Source organism: Epinephelus fuscoguttatus, linkage group LG17 (assembly GCF_011397635.1).
Source record: "Epinephelus fuscoguttatus linkage group LG17, E.fuscoguttatus.final_Chr_v1".
Taxonomy (NCBI): domain Eukaryota; kingdom Metazoa; phylum Chordata; class Actinopteri; order Perciformes; family Serranidae; genus Epinephelus; species Epinephelus fuscoguttatus.
Genome location: NC_064768.1, coordinates 24,270,955 through 24,291,363, shown reverse-complemented (window position 1 = coordinate 24,291,363; position 20,409 = coordinate 24,270,955). Strand labels below are relative to the sequence as shown.

Genomic DNA, 20,409 nt, shown 5'->3' with positions numbered 1-20,409 from the left:
TACAAACCACTGTGTGTATGCAAAGGTACATTCACATTTCCCCACATATCGTTTAGTTGCCATTAAAGTCACTCAGTTATAATTATAGGTCATCAGTGTCCTGGTGGGGCAGTGCATGCAGGACAAATTAAGGCCAGGATATGAATTGGCATTTAAATGTATAGATGAGCAGATTAACTGAGGCATGTCTGGACTGAAGTTACATTCAGGCAGCTGCTGCTGATGTTTCAGCTGCAGAGAGCAGCGTGTAATCACTTGTGAGAACTGTAAACCATACCAGTAAATGCACAATCCAGATTAATGGACTCAAAGATTATTTTTATGACATTTAATACATTATTAGACAGTATAGTAGAAAGCAGCAGCAGCAGCAGCAGCAGCAGCAGCTGAGAGACAAGAGCTTTAGGACACGAGCACATGATGTGTCTGCTGCTGACCTGAGTGTCAACACACTGACAACAAAGTCATTAAATGTTGCAGCCAAATAAAGTAGTGCCATGACAACATCGTCACCAGAAACTCTGATAACGCTGCACATTCACAGCCGTCCCGTCACCAGGATGATCCACTCAATATCAATGCTGCTTTGCAGGGATTATAAACAAACAATAAAGCGACAGCAGTATCAGACACAGCCTGTCACTCAAAAGCACTGATGTCCAGATTTCACTTTATATTTGAAAGCCTGCGGACTAGATTGTTCCTATATAGATTTGTCTAACTGACTCCAGATGGTGACACCATAACACAGCACGCAGCTTCTGAACACAGCATTTTTAACCTGCTGGGGTGAATCTCATTTTTCAAAAGCCTTTGCTGCTGAGATTATATGACCTTAATAGGCTGGAGGTAGAGCCCATCATGCTTCATCAAGATGTCATGTCAATCTCTATTTGAACAACAACATAAAGCAACATTATGCATCTTTTTTTAACAGCTCCAACATCATTTAGATGATACACTGACTTGTAATAGGGAGAATGGCACCTCTTTCATTGCCAGTCTGTGCCCTGAACGCCTGTTCTTGCACTATGTAACTTTGTTGAGCCAGTACCATCTCCCAGGAGAAGTGCATAATGCTTTGCAGCACTATAACACACCAGCAGCTGTAAGAAGGAGCTAGCTGGGTTTTTTCTTTTTTTATTGAAACCTTTAGTCCCACACATCATATACTGTTAAAAAGGTATTAGGGAGTACTACTGCATATGTGGAAAAAAAGGCCTTTTGTGGCTCAAAAGGGAGCTACATCAAGTCTGGTAAATTTCCTTAAGTGATGTCACATGAGTCAGCATCTGTTGGAGCTGAAAACTACAAGTTTGTAGATGGAAAAAATCTGTTAGTGAGCGCATCAGACTTCTGCAGCCCGCTCCTCATCTCTGCTTGAGGCTTTATCACTACTATTATAACATATCAGAATCTCCAGCTGGGCTCTGAGTTGCATTGTGGGTAATGTAGGCATCAGGTTTGGACAAGGAAGAAAACAGATATCTCTGATTCTGCTGCATCGATTGTGATTTTTTTTTTTTTTTTTACTGTTAATTGTCCATAATATCAGCTTTTACCATCACACAGTAGAGTTAGAGTCTCACAGGCTTGACTGAACAAGTTGAGGAGCTCATTTGTTCCTCAGTCTGTCGACCTATCAATTCAGAGTACACACAGTACAGTACAGTACAGACACAGAACACGTAATTCTTTCTGACAATAAAGCAAAATCAAATCTAGTCAAAATCAAATCATTGTGAGTCAGTATGTTATCAAACATCCTTTGGCTGCACTGAGAATATTTTTGCAATGTCACATTGTCAGCGGCTGTGTTCCCGTTAAATTGTCAAGCGAATTCAAAGTAACTTTTGAAATGCACAAAAAAAAAAAACAACATAAAATGAATGATAAGTATTTCCATCTATTGGTTTGAGTGAATGAACGAGATGCTGCAAAGCATAGTTCCATTAGAAGCTGACATTACAGGGTACACTTTACACACAGCTGTAATCCACCAGTAAAAAGGGTAGAAGCAGAGATTGCTAACAGGAAACAAAATAAGTTGCTGTGGCCATCTAACCCATCAATGATGAAAAAGGGAGAATGTTCTTTAGGAATCTGGGCAAGTTTTATAGTTCTTTCATGTCCACTAACATTGGCCATGTTTTATACGGTCTGAAGACAAAGACAAATGCATGCAATAATTTTAATGCACGGGAAGATGCCAACAGTGGAAACAGCTGATCAGTCATGTGAGTTAAATGCCCACCACCACAGAATTTATTCAGCAAATGCATTTCCATATCCCATTTATCACATCAACTCTTATTCGACAAAGGATAAAAACCACCTCAAGACAAGTTTTAACACAAAATTTCAAAAAGTGCATAAAAATTATGTTTAGAGAAACATGGCTTATGTAGAAAATGCATTGAACCTCACTAGCTATTCAAGTACTACAAGGTAAACTTTCTTTCAAGGAACAAACAAGGTCCTCTCATCTCACTCTCTCTTCTTCTGTCTCTTCTCTTCACAGTGTGCCATGTGCAGCATTATGTGGCTGTCCAACTGATATATGAGCATCCACAGCATTGGAGCCAGCCTGAGAACCAGTTTCCCACTTGCTGCTCTTCTTTGATTTGTCCATTACATGTGACCCTGATGAAAAGTGACCACCTATGCTGCAGGAATGCAGTTACCGTACAAACAGGATTTCACCGGTTATTTTAGCTCCATTTATTATTTCTAGCAGGAAAAGAAGGACAACATTCTTTTCACTGATAGCTGCTACTGTGATAACACAAACCCAGAGTGTTGTAGAGCTGTGTGTGAATTAGCCGACCATGGGAAAACAGCCAGCTATTGTCACAGTTCATGACGGGAAGGTGAGCTCCTGGGCTTCAGGACACAGCTGACATGGACTACTGCACCACTGACCATCTCTGAATTCAGGATAAAGCAATTAAAGCGGCAACTGTTGATTTTTCTGTGACAGCAGCCAAAAAACGTACTATGGCCCATATCCATGATCCACGTGCTTCATATCTTTTGTTTCTCATGCTTTGTGATTATATCCATTTCATAGTACAGCCTTAAATGCACACAATCCCTCGCCAGCAATGCATTTAACTCTGTAGGTGTGATTTACAAACAGAAGTCACGGAGGATTTCTGTCCCACTCATTCCTCCTGCAGCCCTGACTAAGCCATTACCATAATGTTAACAACAGAATAACAATTTGCCGAGCAGCTGGGAAAAGAGATGGCAGAAGCAGGAAAGGAAAAATGAAAGAAAAAGAAACACTTCCACATGTTCCTGAAATGAGCGCTCTCTGGCAGAGAAATACACTGGAGGGGATAATTGTTCCTCATCTCCCCGAACTGTGTTTTCACAGTTAAATATTTCAACTAACTGTGGAGATTTTCAGGCTGTTTGAGGTAAAGATGCAGCAGGGAGCCGGGCACTGAGGAGATATTAAGCACATTTTGAAGCTCTGCAAGCACGGCCACTTGTGAAACATTAGACTGGAAATTAAACACATTATACATCGAAGTTGCGCACAGACATGAGCACAGCCACTACTTAAAAGTTCAAACAATTAGCGTTGATTATTTCGCTCATGGAAGTAGGCGTAGTTCGACACAGAGTCAGGATGTGAAAAGAGAAACGGCAAAAACAAACAGCGACAGTACACAGGGTCGGAAAAACAACGGCACAAACGAGGATGATTCAGACACTGATGGAGATATCAAGCAAGTCTGTACATCTGTGGACGATGCTACAGATATGCTGTAGTCCGTTGGCGCCCTTTAAAAAGCAGATCATGATGTGAACTCTATCACCCGCCTGCTCAGCCACTCTGCACACACACAGCTGTTTACATACAGCACATACACCGGTAGCAAACATCTGGTCCTGCTGAGTTCTCCTGTATGGATTACAGCCATTCTTTAGTCTTGTTCTTTTATGGCCTGTCAGCTTTTTATCCGCAGTGTAAGATCGAGGCTGAGCAGAAAAGATGAATGTGAGAGAGGGGAGGACATGCAGAAAAGGTTAAGAGACACTTGAAAACACACACAGTGTTCCCAGTGAGCTGTAGACAAGTACTGTAGGTGTAAATGCTTAGGTACGTGCAGCTGAGAGCCTAATAAAACACACAAAAAGATAAACTGCTCATCTGCAGGATATCTGGGGCTCAGATGATTCGTGTGCAACATAATCCAAGTGTTCAGTAGCCGAACAAATAATTTTGTGGTCCAAAAATATTTTATCTACAGGTGTATTCCCTGTATCTTTCTCAGTGCTGGCACCAATAATGTGAAAGGTGGAGATGGATCTCCATTTTGCTTTCAGTTTAGAGGCCCTACAAATTCGAAATGGCATTTTTAATATACAACTTTGACCTTTTCTTTATAACACAGGTAAAGAAAGTCATAAAAAAAATTCAATCTTCCAGTCTGATCTGACATTTAGGCTGCATTCACACCAAATAAGGTGTTGCGGCGATTGGCTGCAGAGTTGTGCAGCAATGTGGGAGTGTCACTTGTCTCCATTGTGTTCCTCCTGGGGCTAGCATTTAGCATTTAACATCTACTTTAATAACTAGGCCTATCAAAACAGACTGACTATACGTAAAACAAGACGTTACACTTTTGGTCACACAAGCCGCTAACATTTGCGAGCCATGCTGATTGTAGCACAAGTGGAAATACTAATCTAGAGTGCTTCTCAAAGTCAAGGATCCTTCTTTTTGCTGCAGGATGCTGCGCTTTTTTTTGTTTGTTTGTTTGTTTGTTTTGTCAGCATCCCCTGCGGTCCCCATCTCTGCAGCCTAGATGCACTACTCACAGTCAAATGAATGGGACTGATGTTTTTGCCGCAACGTCTGATTTGGTGTGAATGGCACCTTAGTGATCCCACAACATCGTGCAGTACCACATCTAGGGCTGCGTCTAATTATTATTTTCATTACACAGTAGATTACAAAGCTGATTATTTTTATCAATGCCAAATGCCCATCACAAGTTCACAGAACCAAAGGTCTTGTCAACCATTTCACATTGATTAACGTAACAGCTAAAAAACAGAAAGTAGCAGGGAACAGCGCTTAACACCTGCATTTAAGAAGCTGAAACCTAAAAATGTTTTGCATTAAACAACTTAAAGGATTAGTCCATGGATTTAATATTGATCCTAACACTATTTTGGGAACTTCTGAGAGACAGATTAAAAAACAAAGGTCCAAATCGAAGCAGCATTGGCAAGATATCCTGACGTTTAGTTTGGGTCCAGCTCCAAAAGCCCTAGATCCACAGTTATCATAATGTAAGTTGTTTTGTCATTGCACCCAACCGGCAGTCTCTGTTGTCCGACCCACATGTAGTTCTGTGCCCCTTTAAAACGATTAATCAGTTATTAACACTTAGGTTGACAAATTTTCTGGCATTTGACTTACACATGCAGCACTGGCCATGTCCACTGCAATCCAACAGTGACATTTTTGGGTTATGATGGTCCCCAAAACATTAACATCACAGTGGACAGCTGCGACCTTTAGGGACATACTTTGTTGCAGCGGGAGAAGCGCAGTTCAAAGAGAGAATGTCATCCTGGCAACGACTGGCCTGACGATGAAGGAGCGGTGTCATTCCCCCTCCCTTTCCTCCTCCTCAATTCATCTGTCATCACACAGCTGCGTGTCACGGCCACTCCAAGGCAGCTGGGTAATGGGAACACCCACTTCCCTGTGCCTCTGAAAACTCAACTTTGTGGCAGAAGAAACCAGTCTGAAAGGTGCAAAAAGTTGCAAAGGTGTCGCAGACTAAATGTGATCACAGCCCTGACATTCAGTGCTTTGTATTCTGTGTGAGATAAAGAGTGAAAAACAAAATGTGCACAAACAGAGAGGAGGAGGAACACCGAGAGGCAACAGAGATAACAACCAAACAAGCAGCGGCAGAGGAGACAGGAGGCTGGGATGAAAAATGCAGCACTGATTGTTGCTGAAAGATCCATCACGATGTTGACAGCACATGTACGGCGTATTACAAGTGACTATGAGGAAAACTGTCAGGACTGCTCATGCTGGATGTGTCACACGGCTAAGTTGTATCTGCGTGTTGCTCTCATGCTGGCAAACAAAGAAACAGACATAAAAACAACACGACACACAGACGTCAACCAATAGTGTCTCTTCCAGCTGCTGGACGCTGCAGAGGGAGCGCACCAAATACCAAAACAGACAGATTATCAGCTTAAGACCCTAAAACGCTTATGGCAATCATAACGCGGCCACAGCTCCCAGCTGCCCCATCCAGAGGTGGGGTGTGCCAGTGTGTCAAATATCATGTATCGCACATGACGTCTAGTGTAAAGCATGTGCCATGTAGCGCATATGTGTCCCCTCATAGCATGGTCGCACAGTTGGAGGAGAGGATTAATGGGGAACACCTCCCCACACACACACACACACACACGAAGAATGCTGATCTGCTCAGAGACAACAGGGGAGGGGGGTGAGGATGGGTTCAAACCCCCTTCCATAAATTCTCCGTCTGTATCCAGGAGAGTAGAGGAAGGAGGGGTGGACAGATGGGAAGGGACTGTAAGAATCAGAGGAGGGTGGAGGAAGGGAGGGAGGGAGGGAAAGTGATGGAAAAAATAAATTAATAAAAGATGGAAAACCCAAGGGTGGACCAGCAACCGCTCACATTGACATACACCTCACACACACACTCTCTGAGCTGAGCACTCATTAGTCCATTAGCAGCACATAATTGTTCCGGTTATCATTTTTCATACATCACTGCTTCTCACTCACGCGGTCAAAAAGCCCACACTAACACATGTACACACTTAGCACAAACATGCATTTGTAAGCAGCACCGCTTCCGACACCGACCAAAATAAGCTCTGCTGTCTCTCAGGACGGCTCAGTAACTATTCTATAGGCTACTGCAACTTCGCTCGCTGATACACAGCTGAGAGCACTGGTTGTATAAGAAGCAGAGGGCCTGTGAGGACAGCTGAGCGAGATTTATTTTTCTATTCTTTCATATCATCTCACACCTAAAAAAAACAAGATAAGATCCCGCAGCCACACCGGCAGCTCTGTGGGGCTGAGGCTTGGAGCTGAAAGCTAAGGTCAGCATTTGGGCTGGGTATTGTTTAAAAAAATAACGCTACCAGTAAAAAAAAAACCAGCACACTTAAAGTGATACCGCTTCCAATACAATACCAGAAACCCTTCATGTGAATGGAAGCAATCAGGTGTGTACTGTAGCCACACTTTTGAACGTTTTGGTGGCATCTCTCAGAAAAACACATATGTAGCTCATATTTGTACAATGCAGTCGGCCGTCATTTTACAAGTTTGTGTTTGTGGTCGCACCCCTACTGCTACGTAGGCAACATGGCGACCACTGAGGGTGAGAAGTGTCCGATGTTCCACACTCAAACTTTTCAACCGTTTTGAGCTCACCGTCTGGGTACTCAAGGTACACTGCATTTCGTCATACTTCTCAGTGTGACACAGCTAGGCTATGCACTTAAATCAGCAAGTATACTGTAAATATAGACGTATCTGATTTGGGACACCACAAAAGTACAGCTGAGGCTGATGGGAATGTTGTTAGTTTTGCAGGTCCATCCAATAGTTATTTAAGTCTGGACCAACATTCCCATGTCACCAGCATGGCTAAAAAAATTCTTCTCCTCTCCAGCTTTAATATCTTAAAGTCCTCTCTTGTCTCTACATCCTCCATTCCCGTCTCACCCCCCCCTCCCCAGCGATACCGCCTCCCACCTCCACTCCTCATTCCTCCACTGTCCCAGTCAACCCTCCACTCCCTGCCTCTGCCCCTCCCTCCACATACCACTTAACCTCAGCGCAACAATCACAACCCACCGATGTGACACCAAAAATTCCCCAACACACATAAAATACCTCCCACCCTCAAGAAGGAAACTGTGATTACAGAGTAGGACTTGTCAGGACAGGCGAGGAAGGCCAGACCCCCATCTTGAGACCAGATAACCTCTGAGTCAGAGCAGACGGGACGGCCTCTTTATCAGACTCTGGTGTCACTGAACCACAATCTAAATGGAGGTTTGTCACTGTTAAGTCTGTATGTGATGAATCACTTTGCCCAAACAGACTTGCTCCGAACAAAGAGGTGTGAAAAGTTGAGAACTAAGTCAGTTTCTAAAATAATACCATTTTTTTTGCGCACTGTGACAGACATATCAAAACAACTGTCTTTTATATCTGTGAACAGAATGACCCAATTCCCCCAAAGGAACATTAAAGTTACATCAGAGAACCAGAACAAAATCAACTTCTTGCCGGTTATATCAAAGCAGCTTCCCAGACGCAGACTGGGGGTCGAGTTAAATTTGGAAGTCTGGATCATGGAAACTCAGCAGGAGATTTGACTTCATTATTTAGGTAACTTTTATCATTTAACTCTCACAGTGCATCCAGAGCATTGAAAAATCTCCAAGTGAAATAATTTCTCTCTCTGTCCTAACGGAGCACTTTAACTTTCTGCAGCCTACACGCCTTATTAAATAACTATCAGCTGTGAAAACTTTAAGGAGGCACTCCTCCTGTAAGAATTCAAGGTTTGTGTTTCCCCCCCAAAAACCACACATATGCTCATAGATGGAAAGACATATGTATGTGCGTGCAACATGTGCTGCACAAAGCCGCCCCCCCACACACACACACGCAGAGGGAAGCAATATTCCCAAGAAGTGCAAGTGGGTGTTCCTGAGGAAAGGAAAAGGTCAAGTGTGCTGCGTGTGAGACGTCAATAGACTTTAAAGCACTGAAGTCGTCAGCATGGCCGCTGGCACAACGCACCTACGGGTTATATTTCCGCTCCTTCTTTTAGTTTATATGGCCTTGATAATCTGCTTCTGCGGAATTAGTTGTGTGAGGCGGCTAATGAGGTTACTCTAGAGCGGTGGCGCTATAAAGGAAAAGTGAGAGGATCATCTGGAAACCATGATTGTATCAAATGTCAAATCAATCCATCAGTGCCACCCAAGTTTAATGTTGACAGCCTACTTGGATCTTCGTCAGGTCAGAAAAAAATCCAAGTAGGATCAAAATGGAGTGGCAAGTGTGCAGTGTAAGTGTGCAGCCAGACGTTACTTTTTTTACCCGATGTGAGCTGTCTATACGTATGTGATGCGGGTTTAATTATTCTCCCTCAAATCAATCCATCCTGCAGATGTTGACATATTACTGAATGACTGAAAACTCTGACTTGCTGGTGGTGCAAGAGACAAATTCAGAGGATGACCAAAGTAGAAGTTCATCCTCTTGTAAACATGGATATCTGCGCAAAATTTCATGGCAATCAATCCAAAACTTCTTGAGATATTTCAGTCTGGACCAAAGTGGTGGACCGATGCTACTAGGATAGCTATAAAGTTCACGAGAAATGTTCCCTTCAAACTCTCTAAACTATGAGTCTTAACAAGACAGTAGCCGAGGGATGGGAATCAAGAACGAGTTGCAAACTATCCAATTCATGAGAATTGTATGCCTCATGTCAAACTCATTCATCTACACTGCTGGAAACATGCAACGAAAAGAAGTCATGACAGAGAGGCAGAAACTGTCCAAAGTAAAGCAAGTAAGGTGGAAACAGCAGCAATATGCCACGCAACATGGGCTTAAATCCCAGGAATGCCATGTATTTGACACTCCATGCATGACCACTGCTTCCCAACCGAGCAGCTCGTCACTTACAGAAGGCTAATATAATAACATTAGTGCCATGCCACGAGTTTTTCTTTGACTAAAAGAACCTACATGAAAGCAAATGCTGAGCTGTGTTTATATTCTCTCACGTCATCTACACTGTGTTCAGACTCAGAGGTTATAAAACTGATGCGCTGACACTGAAACCTGTGCAGGCCTTCACTGAAAACTGATCAGGAATCAATGAGGGAATTGATAAAGACTCGGACTGATAAGAAGAATCGATAATGGCACTGGTTACAATAAAATCTTACCACTTTCCATCCCTATAAGACAGTTTCTGGCCTCAAATTTAATTATAGTTGATCACGTTAACTAAATCATACAATATCACCAGGGAAAAGTTTCTGTTTAATTCAAGGTTTAGTCAAATGGCCAACTAAATAATAAGGTCGAGGTCAATATTGTTGCTGTAAAGTAAAAACTAAGTGACTGCAATGCCTGTATTGATGATCACCTGCTGGGTGATTTTGCAGCCAGTTTTGACTATCAGTCTATCAGTCAGATCAGACTATCAGTCCGTCAGTTAATCTTGGAAGTTAAAATTTGTGGGAAAGCAATGGTGCCAAACTTCATCAGGCTCCAGTATCAAAAATGTGATGATTTTCTTTGTCTTTTATGATAGAAAACAAAAGCTCTTTGGCGACATCTGAAGCCGTCCTCTTGGACTCTTATTTTTTTTTAAATATTTTCTGGCATTTTATTGACAATGAATTAAGAAAACAGTTTGATCAGTAATGAAAATAATCTAAGTTACTCGTCAGGTGATGCTGAGATTCCCTAAAATCACATTCAGTTCATATCAACATTTGCAGCGTTTTGTTTTAGCAGATTGAGGGAAACACCCAACAAAACAACTAAGCGTCTGAATTTCCTCCAAACCACACAGTCATAATTCCTTTAATGAGGCTTCGGAGAGAAAGAGGAGGAAATGAGTGCATATGTGTGTGTGTGTGCTTGTCCCTGCATGAGTGAGACAGAGAAAGTGAAAGATGGAGAGAGAGTGAAAAGAAGGAGGGAGAGGAAAAAAGGCAGAGACTGAGGGAGCAGATGCAGGGAATGAAAAGCCGGCTGGGCTAAAGTAGAGAGAAGGTGAGGGGAGTCTGGGAACAGACGCTGGTCTTGCATCCCTGCAGCCCGCCTCGGCTTGGCACAAACACGCTACCCCCTCGTCTCCAGCCCCCTTCAAACAGCTTAGCCATGGCCCAAACAGGCTGGCAGGGAAGCAAAGCACTTCCACTTAACCATATCAAAGTCAGCCTGGCGCTGCACTGAAAGAGCATTTAGCCCTGAAGAAAAATGTCTTTTTTCCCCCTCACAAACAGCATGAGCAGCCGCGGGGAGAAGCCTCGCTGCAAGCTGCATTTGGGCTGAAAATTTTTCTGCTGTTTCGTTTTTTAATTCCGAGTGCATTGGAACCGGCTGAGAACTGAGGACTTGTGAGAGCCTGACAAATTGTTGCTTTTGATCAACTTGGAGGGCCTGAGGAGATAACGTCAGCTCAGCTGGCAGGCTTTTAAAAAAGGAGGGGATTCTAAAATATCAAGGAATTCACACTTGTCTCTTGGTAGGTAGGTAGGTAGGGTGTTTTTAAAGCCCAGGCAGCAGGAGGAAAAAAGTGATTTGCAGACCATCTGGCAGGTAGAAAGCTTCTAACAACTGGAGATGTGTCCTGCATGCAGTCAAGGCTGCTCACTTTGCAATCACACAGTTTTTTTCTGCTGCTGCTGCTGCTCTGGTTCAGCTGGCAGATCCACTGTGGGTGGTATCAGCGTACAAAACATGACAAAGGACTGATGCCCTCTGACCTCCGGCCTCAACAAACCTGGAGGAGCATTTTTAAAATCACTGACCTGGTTTTCTCTCTGCACAAGTGTGTGTTTGCACTCATCAGGAAAGTACACACCCACATGCACAGATACACACACTGACAACAAGATTTACCCCAATTTAAACTCTTCACGTGCCTCCAGGAAACACAAAGCGACCTCAAGGGCAGAGATTACTCACAACACTGTCAAATCTGTCAAAATGAGTGACTCACTAAAGACATATTTAGAGGGTTGTGGATGCTCCAAATCTCTGCTCATCACAGTTTTTCTCTTTTGGAGTTAAATTTCTTCATTTATATTCGCAAATTGAAGTATTAACACAACTATATTTCCAAAAACGCATCCACCAAAACGACATAAATTAATGCTACGGGGAGATCCTGTGCACAGTCCAGAGATTTATGTCAAGAAAACTCGATTTATAAATGAAAATATCGGTAATCTATGTGGGATTATTCTCCAATGAGCTGCATCTCATCGCTGTGATCCACTAACCTACTGCCCCGGAGAACAAGCTTCCCCCCTCGGTGGGGAGAAAGGAGCTGTTTTCTGAATGAACAATCGACCGTCTTAAGCCTGAATGAAGTTTCACCGGACGATGCTTTAAACTCACCTCTGCAAAACTTCACGACTGGCTCCTCAGTGGCGTCTCTGCGCGTCTACCTGCGCCTCTCCATCCGTAAATAAAAAGACAAAGTGCGCTTTCGACGCAGATGCTGTGCTGCAGCTCGGGGTGTAGATTAAAAGAAAGAATCTCCAGCAGGAATGAACCAGCCGCCCGGATGAGCGATGGATGGTCTGCGTTTGTTCCCCCAAATGAGACTCGACGCAGCGGCCGTCCAGAGCAAACACTGAGCCCCCTCACACACATTCCAGTTTGTGTTTGCTGCGCTCCTCCTGAACAACGGAGAGCCAATCAGAGGCGGAGGATGTCACGGGGAGGGCGGGGCCAGACTGTTTTGTGCCCCAACGCTCCCTTGTGTGCGTGTGATGGGGTTGCACGCGCGTGTGGGTATAGGTGCGCGCGCCCTGGAAGCATGAATCAAGATGGGAGTATGGTCTGTCTATTTCTCTTTGTCTGTCTGTCTGTCTCTTAAAATCAAGTCAGAGGAGCTGTATTGGTGTGAATTTTGGCACAGCAACACTGCAAAAGATAGATTACATTATTACAGATAAACAACGTATGAAAACAGAAGAGAATTAAGAGCTTACCTCTTTCTCTCTTCCTCTGTCTCTGAAAAGCATTGGTTGAGGTTCAGGAGGTCACAACCCCACACCAACCAGTCTGGTAGTGTTATTCAACTGCAAGAGAATTTCACTGGTCTCTGGGTTCACGATCAAGCCTCCATGTCTGCTGTGTGCACGGTATCTAATGGTAACCAGGGGGCCACAAGGTACAGAATTCACACAGGGTCGGGAGGTGAGCGATGGTTAACAGGGGCTCAGCATCAAATTCTTTGCTCCTGGGTTAATCCGGCAATCAATTTTGAATATTCCTGCTTTTTCCTTTCATACATAATTTTATTGTTGTTTTAACTTTAAGTCATAGGCTATGATAATCAGTTGGATAAAGATATGTTTGTGCTGTCACTGTGTTGTGTGCACAGCTAATACAGAACTTAAAGGGACGGCTCACCCCAAAATCAAAAATTCATATTTTTCCTCTTACCTGTAGTGCTGTTTATCAACCTTGGTTGTTTTGGTGTGAGTTGCTGAGTGTTGGAGATATGGGCTGTAGAGATGTCTGCCTTCTCTTGAATATAATGGAACTAGATGGCACTCAGCTTGTGGTACTTAAAGTGGCAAAAAAAAAAAAAAAAAACAGTCGAAAAACTCAGCAGTAACATCTCTTTCCAGAAATCATGACTCAGTATAATCCACAGACCTTGTTGTGAGCAGTTTCATGTAGGAAGTGTTCTCCTTGTATCAAACTACACTCACCAGCTGCACTGAAGGAAGTGTGCAAGAGGCTCATAACAGTGCGAGATGCAAACATTAATGGCATCCTCCATCTGAGCTGTAACTTCACCTAGCTCAGAGGTGTGAGGTGAGCTAGCAGTTGATGCAGTGGTGGAGGAAGTATTCAGATCCTTTACTTGAGTAAAAGTACCACACTATAAAAATACTCTGATACTAATAAAAGTTGTGCATTGAAAATATACTAAAGTAAAAGTGCAATCAGATAAATATATTCGAGTTACACAGATATCAAAATACTTGCTAACTAATTTTAGAATTAATCGACTAATTATTTCAGCTGCACTTTGTGTGCAAAAATCGAAATTTATCAAATATTGTTGTGGAGTAAAAAGTACAATATTCCCATATGAAGTGTAGTGGAGTAGAAATAGGAAGTGACATGAGATCAGAATACTAAATGAACTTAGTTAATTTCCACCAATCAGTAGATGCTTCTGTGGGTGATACAGGTGGTGGGTGTAGTTCAGTAGACAGAAAATGTCCTACATGAAACTGCTCACAGCAAGGTCTGTGGATTATCTTGAGTAACCAGGTCATGATTTCTGTAAAGAGACATTGCTGTTGAGTTTAAAAAAAAAAAAAAAAAAAAAATCTTGTCACTTAGTGCCATCTACTTCCATTATATTGGAGAGAAGGCAGACATCTCTATAGCCAAAATCTCAAACACTCTGCATCTCACACCAAAACAATCTAGGCTGATAACAAGCGCTACAGGTAAGAGGAAAAATGTGTGTTTCTCATTTTGGGGTGAACTGTCCCCTTAAGGGCCCTAAGGACCTTTAAAACTGTGTAATGTGTAACTAATTGACGATTACTATGTAAACTGCACTTCAGGGACCTAAAAAAAATCCCCAAATCCCCACATTTTGAGTCAGAAATATGACTGATATGACCTCTCTGCAGCGCTGCATACACAAACAGTACATTGTCGTCTGTGTTGTATTGCTGAAGGCATTAGCTGGTCCTTAACTTTCTCTCTTTGCACACCAGTCTGGCCTGCAGGCGAATCCATGCCTGAGCACCAGATTTAACCAGCTGTCACCTTATGAACTGTCTCAAACATTTCTCTTTGCCCCTGCACTCTGGACAGCAGCAACGCCATTTTTGGGAGAGAAAGCTGATACTTTTGCAGCTTTGTGGGTTTAAATTTAGACCTTTCATGTTCTCTTGGACGTTAAACCCAGCTTCTGCAGAGGATCAGTCCAACCCGCCTCATTCTGCAGCGTTTAACCAGCGCTGAAGAAGTTTTATTTGTCCTCGTAAATGTATTGACAGATTGTGAAAATGATGGTGTGATTATCTGTGATTACACAGCTTAACAACACAGGCTTTTTAAAATTACCTTTCCAATCCGTTCGCCTCAAGTGGATTTAGAGCGATTGCTTTCTCCTGAACAAAATGAATGACATGGAAGGGAACCATATAAAACACAAACAGCTCCATCTTTAGGAGCTACAAGCAGCATGAAACACGCAGGTGCTGCTGTTTGACGGATGAGGGAAAACATATTTCTGTGGGACAACTTGGTTTCATGTAGAGCGGCTCATCTTGAGGTGCTCCTGCCAGCATAATTGCCCTCCATAAGTGGATATGCTGTTCCGCTGAGTCCATACAAATCCAATTCAGCTCGCCTTTCCAAGAAGCAAAGGGAGCAGAAAATGGCTTGTCCCTTTTAATCCATCAGTTTGGTATTAGTAGAGGAAGGGATTTCATAATGACTCGTTCATATGATTCATCTTACAGGGAAGGTTCGGGGATTTTTCACCTCTAGTCTTTCTTCTTAGTGTGAGTACGGATTTGGCGAGAAATTGAAGTTTGTGGTTTCAATTTAAGAGAAATCATCTTAGTTGTAAAACAAACAGCGATGAGAAAGCTTTCCTCAGAGGATTGTTGGTTGGGAATTGATGGGAAAAGACAGCAAAGAAAACAAAAGCTATGTAAACTGGCAGAAATTGCTTTAAAGGGATAGTGCACCCAAAAATGAAAATTCAGCCACTCTTTAGAGTCCTCACATCACTTGCGGAGATCCCAGGGGAGAGTGAGTAGCAACACAACTCCACCTAATGGAGGCTTACAACGCCCCAGATTCAAACGTCCAAAAACGCACGCAGTGTGTCTGCGTGTATCAGTCTGTAGTAAATATGGGGGAAAGGTTGATGATTTTAGTGCAGGGCTACCCCGAGCTTTACATCTGCTCCATTATGATGTTTTAGGCCTAACACACGCTACAAAACAATGACTGGAAGTAGATCAGCTCTGCACTCAGGACTTCTGGAAAGTAGGCTATGATACAATGCTTGTTATGGTCGCTTAGCAACCTCAGTCGCAACCTCCACACTCTTGAAAGTTGGCACAGAATAGGCACAAGAGTAACACCCAGGGCCGACCTCATGTTTTCCAGGCAGTTAAAGATGAGCAATGTGTACAGGCCCTTATCTTAGCTCTCTGTAAGACAGCTAGTAAACATATTTCCTAAAACATCTATTAAAGGTCCAGACTGTAGGATTTAGTGGCATCTAGCTGTGAGGTTGCAGAACTGAAATTTCTTCCATGTGCGAAGCTTGGAAGAAAACTATGGCAGCCGATGCAAAAATCTGAATGTCGCTATCTGGAGCCAGTGCATGACTTCTCCATCCTGGGCTTGAGTAGAACAACACAGTGGACTTCAGCACAGAGGACCCACTCTGTATGTAGATATGAACAGCTCAAGTAGCAGCAGCAGCACTTCCACGTCCTCTGCTGTCAGTGAGTTTCCCACCTCACCGCCAAATTTATTCAGTCACACACCTCAACCGAAATGACCTCATATCAGTCCTTTCCTGTCCCAGTTTCTTTCTTCAACTGTGACTCTGATTGGTCCACTGTTAAATGGTCTCTGGGGAGTCAAACTTTCTGAAAAATGCAAAAGTAAAACCACTCAGCTGGCATCCTACTTTCCTCTGTACATGTTATTATGAAATGCTGGGTAGAACACATTCAGGGAACTCTGTAGGGTTTCCAAAAGCCTTTAGCTAGCATTAACACACACACACACACACACACACACACACACACGCACACACCCAGACACACCCCTTTCTCTTCCTCCTAGACTCTCAGCTGCTGAACAGCTCAGCCTGTAATTATAGCTGTCATCAACAGCCCCTGACTAGCAGCTATATTTACAGAAGAACCAGCATGCACAAACACATTCTCCACACACACGCACACAAAGAGAAGACCAAACACATTTACACCTGCAACCACACGTGCACACAAATACATAACCAGCTATTTATAGCAGTTGCCAATCAATATCACAGCAACAGGTAATTTAGCATCGAGCTAATCTGCAGCACCAGCTCTAATCCTCTCAAGAATTTTCTCAGGAAGCAGAAATTTCACTCAGGCTCACACAAAGTTTTACAAACAAAGTAACACTGTATTTTCATTAACTCAAGATCATAGCCTTAATGTCAGCAACTTTGACTGTCCTGCATTCTCCCCTGTTTATAGGCTGGAGATATGCTTACAAAAATCACACTGAAAGATAGAGAAAATGACTTTAGCGTCTTATATAACAACAATATGCTTTGCAAAGTCTATATTCTTGTTGTTACAGGTAATTTTCCCTAAAATGCTGTGGATAAAATGATTCATACTTCCCTTAAAATGTGCTTTTTTTAAGGCTGAAATACACTTATTTTGGTCGAATTGTTCACTTTGTGTCTATTCATGACCTTCAGTAACACCCACTATGATCTGTTTAAAGCTCTCTCACTGTATTAATCATAACTGTATCACTGGATACAAAAACTGTATGTACCCAGGTATGCATGCCCATTCATACACAGAAGGTATGAATGAAACCAACCCCCACTGACTTCACAGCAGAGATGTTCCTTTCCTTCCGCACCAGCCACAACTGCTGTTGGTCACCACCATCGATCTCCTGCTCCGCACGTAGCGCCGCATCGAAACAACCTTCTGTCCCTTGCTCTACCACCAATTGCTCTCTGCTTCATTCAGTTAAAAATACATGTCCATAATCTCTATCCTACGTGTTTTCTTTACCTTTTTTCTCTAAACATTTCCTTCGTGTCTGCCCGACAACGTCTGACTGCTAAACCAGGATGAGTCAGGAAGGCCACATGACTGGAGGGCAGAGAGGTCAAGGCAAAGGGATGTACAGGCACAGCTGACGATGTGTGTGTCACAGTGAGAGTGTGTGGCACTAAAAATGTCAGAGGAAAATGCTGCCTCGTCTGCGGTTACTTGCCCTGTTGAGGTTGACTCATTGTTGGACTTCCCTCGTTGTAAATGCTGAACTTGAATCTTAATAGAATTCTGACATCATCAACTCAACTTTGGCGTCTATTTACATAAAGAAACACACAGTATACTGTGTGTGTGTGTGTGTGTGTGCAGATCTGAATACACAGCTGTGCCTACTGTATTAGTTTCTAAATTAAAAGCTACTATATGACTGTACAAAATTACACATCATACTGTCTGTACGCTGCCCTGTGGCACGGCTCCATGATGTAGCTCCTTTGGTCTGTAATTACAGGTTGCTCGTTGCAGGTAAAGCCTCTGCCCTGAGGGGCTTGACACACGTCATAGGTCTGCAGACTGCAGGTGTGTGCCAACAATATCATCTCACCAGCCGCTATGTACAGTGACCTCACAAAACAACGACATGTGTGTGACTTTTTCAGTTCTTTCCTTCCTAACAGTTTTTTAAGTTAGTTTCTGACTAATTATATATTTTAAAGCTAAACGAATTATTATGTTTTTATACCAACACTGGATCAAATTACTATATGTGAAAGGGGTCGCTCATAGTGACAAACCCACAGAGAATTATTAGGCTACTCAGTGGTCCCCCTCAGCTGTGTGAATGATTTCAGGGGATATTGTGGCAGAAATGGAAAAATAATTTCATTAGTTTATAATCACCTGAAAACAACAATCACTGTATTTTTGTTGCCTTAGAATGAGCCATTTATATCTACATACAGAGTGGGTCCACTTCAATAGAGTCCACTATGTTGTTTCTACAGTAGCCCTGAACGGACAGATAGAACACTTGCTCTAAACAGGGTCATTTGCTTTTTTCATGTCAGCCACAGTAGCTCTCCTACATGCTTGGCACACAGGAAAATTGTCAGTTTTGCAACCTCACCACTAGATGCTACCAAATCCTACACACTAGACCTGAAACTGATTATTTTGGTTATCAGGCGTGCAAGCTCTACTTTGATCAGCTCTATTTTCAGCAGGCAGCCATATTTAGCAATGAAAGTTACACGTGTAGCAGCTAAAGAGACTGATATTTTCCTTTGGAGTTGGTGGGGACCAAATCAGAGCTAAAAAGGAGACTGAATATTGGATTTTTATTCATCAAATGGTGGTGATGCATAAACAAGTAAGTCAGCCATTAACAAGTCCAAATGGGATTTCTTTCTTCTTCTTTCATTCATTCATTTTCCATAACCGCTTATCCTGTTGAGGGTCGCGGGGGGCTATCTCAGCTGACATTGGGCGAGAGGTGGGGTACACCCTGGACGGGTGCCAGACTATCACAGGGCTGACACATAGAGACATACAACCATTCACACTCACATTCACACCTACGGACAATTTAGAGTTACAAATTAACCTGCATGTCTTTGGATTGTGGGAGGAAGCCAGAGTACCTGGAGAAAACCCACGCTGACACGGGGAGAACATGCAAACTCTGCACAGCCACAGTGCTAACCACTTCTTCATCCTCCAAGTGGTAAAAAAAACTTTGCTCACTTTACATGTAAGTAAATGAACTTCTGTTAATAATGATTTGGCATCACTGTATCTCCTAAAACTGAAATAAAGAGCAGAACTTGTCATAAACAGCCTGGTCTCAATCCCAGGGTGTCAAAAAAATGCTGCTTGGACAGTGGCCCCCGGCATCAGATACGAACACAATGCACCCTTTAATGTCTGTATAAGAAGCTAAGGGCTGTCAACCAACTCCAATATAAACCCATCTGTGTCATTATTAGACATTCAGAACAACACACTTGGTATAAAGAGCGCTGTATTCCTTGCAGGTAGAAGGGGAGGTGGATGGGCTCAACAAGCACAGGACTTTGATCCAGTGGACTGGTGTTCATGTCCCGTGTGAAACTAAAAGTCAGTGTGGAGTTATTTTGTCATGTGGGTTTACTGAGAGCCTGATGTCAGCCATCTTTTCCTAACCCTTACCTCATAGTTGGTGCCTAAGTCTAACTCTGGGCTTCTGCCTGAGCATCAAAATATGAATAGTGGGATGAAATCATATTAGTATAAGCATCAAGTTTTACACGGGCAACCATCAGTTATGAGGTTTCAAAATTTACAAAAGAAACTGTGATACACTTGTGAGCAGCTGCTCAACAAGGGCAAAACTTGATCTCCAAATTTCCACTAGGTTACCCCTCTGTGAAGAGTCATGGGTGGTCCGTTACATTCATGTTTTAAACAGGATTACCTCATTGTGAGACAGGTTCCAAACCACTGAATGTAAACGCTGCACGCCCAGTGCTGGCCGCAGCACAGATTGTCATGGTAACCACATGGGAACTGAAAAGGAAAGGTTAGCAGTACAGTGAAACTGCCATCTTAGATATAAGCCACATGTAAACATCTGTGACCAAAAAACTGCGACAAGTGTATACTTAGGCTGAAACAAAGAAAGAAAGATTTCTCCTCTTACATCATCCGTCTTACTGAATGTTGCACCATTAAAAATTTACCTTAGGTCCCAAAATGCAAAGAATGTTTTTGTCTCTTTTAGCCGCCCCTTCAATTCTTTCTCTCCTCTCTCAGTAAAAAACAGAA

General features: G+C 42.8%; 1 protein-coding gene across 4 annotated transcripts in view; it reads right to left on the bottom strand.

The window, feature by feature from the left end:
- The window catches only part of ripor2 (RHO family interacting cell polarization regulator 2), a 105,052-nt gene that overhangs the window by 49,516 nt on the left and 35,127 nt on the right, over positions 1-20,409 (bottom strand). The window contains exon 1 of one of the 4 annotated variants that reach the window (XM_049601704.1): positions 12,203-12,450. The exons of the other annotated variants lie outside the window; for them this stretch is intronic. The gene's annotated coding sequence lies outside the window, so the exon portion shown is untranslated. Of the gene's footprint in view, positions 1-12,202; positions 12,451-20,409 lie in introns of those variants that run through there. 4 annotated transcript variants of the gene reach the window in all.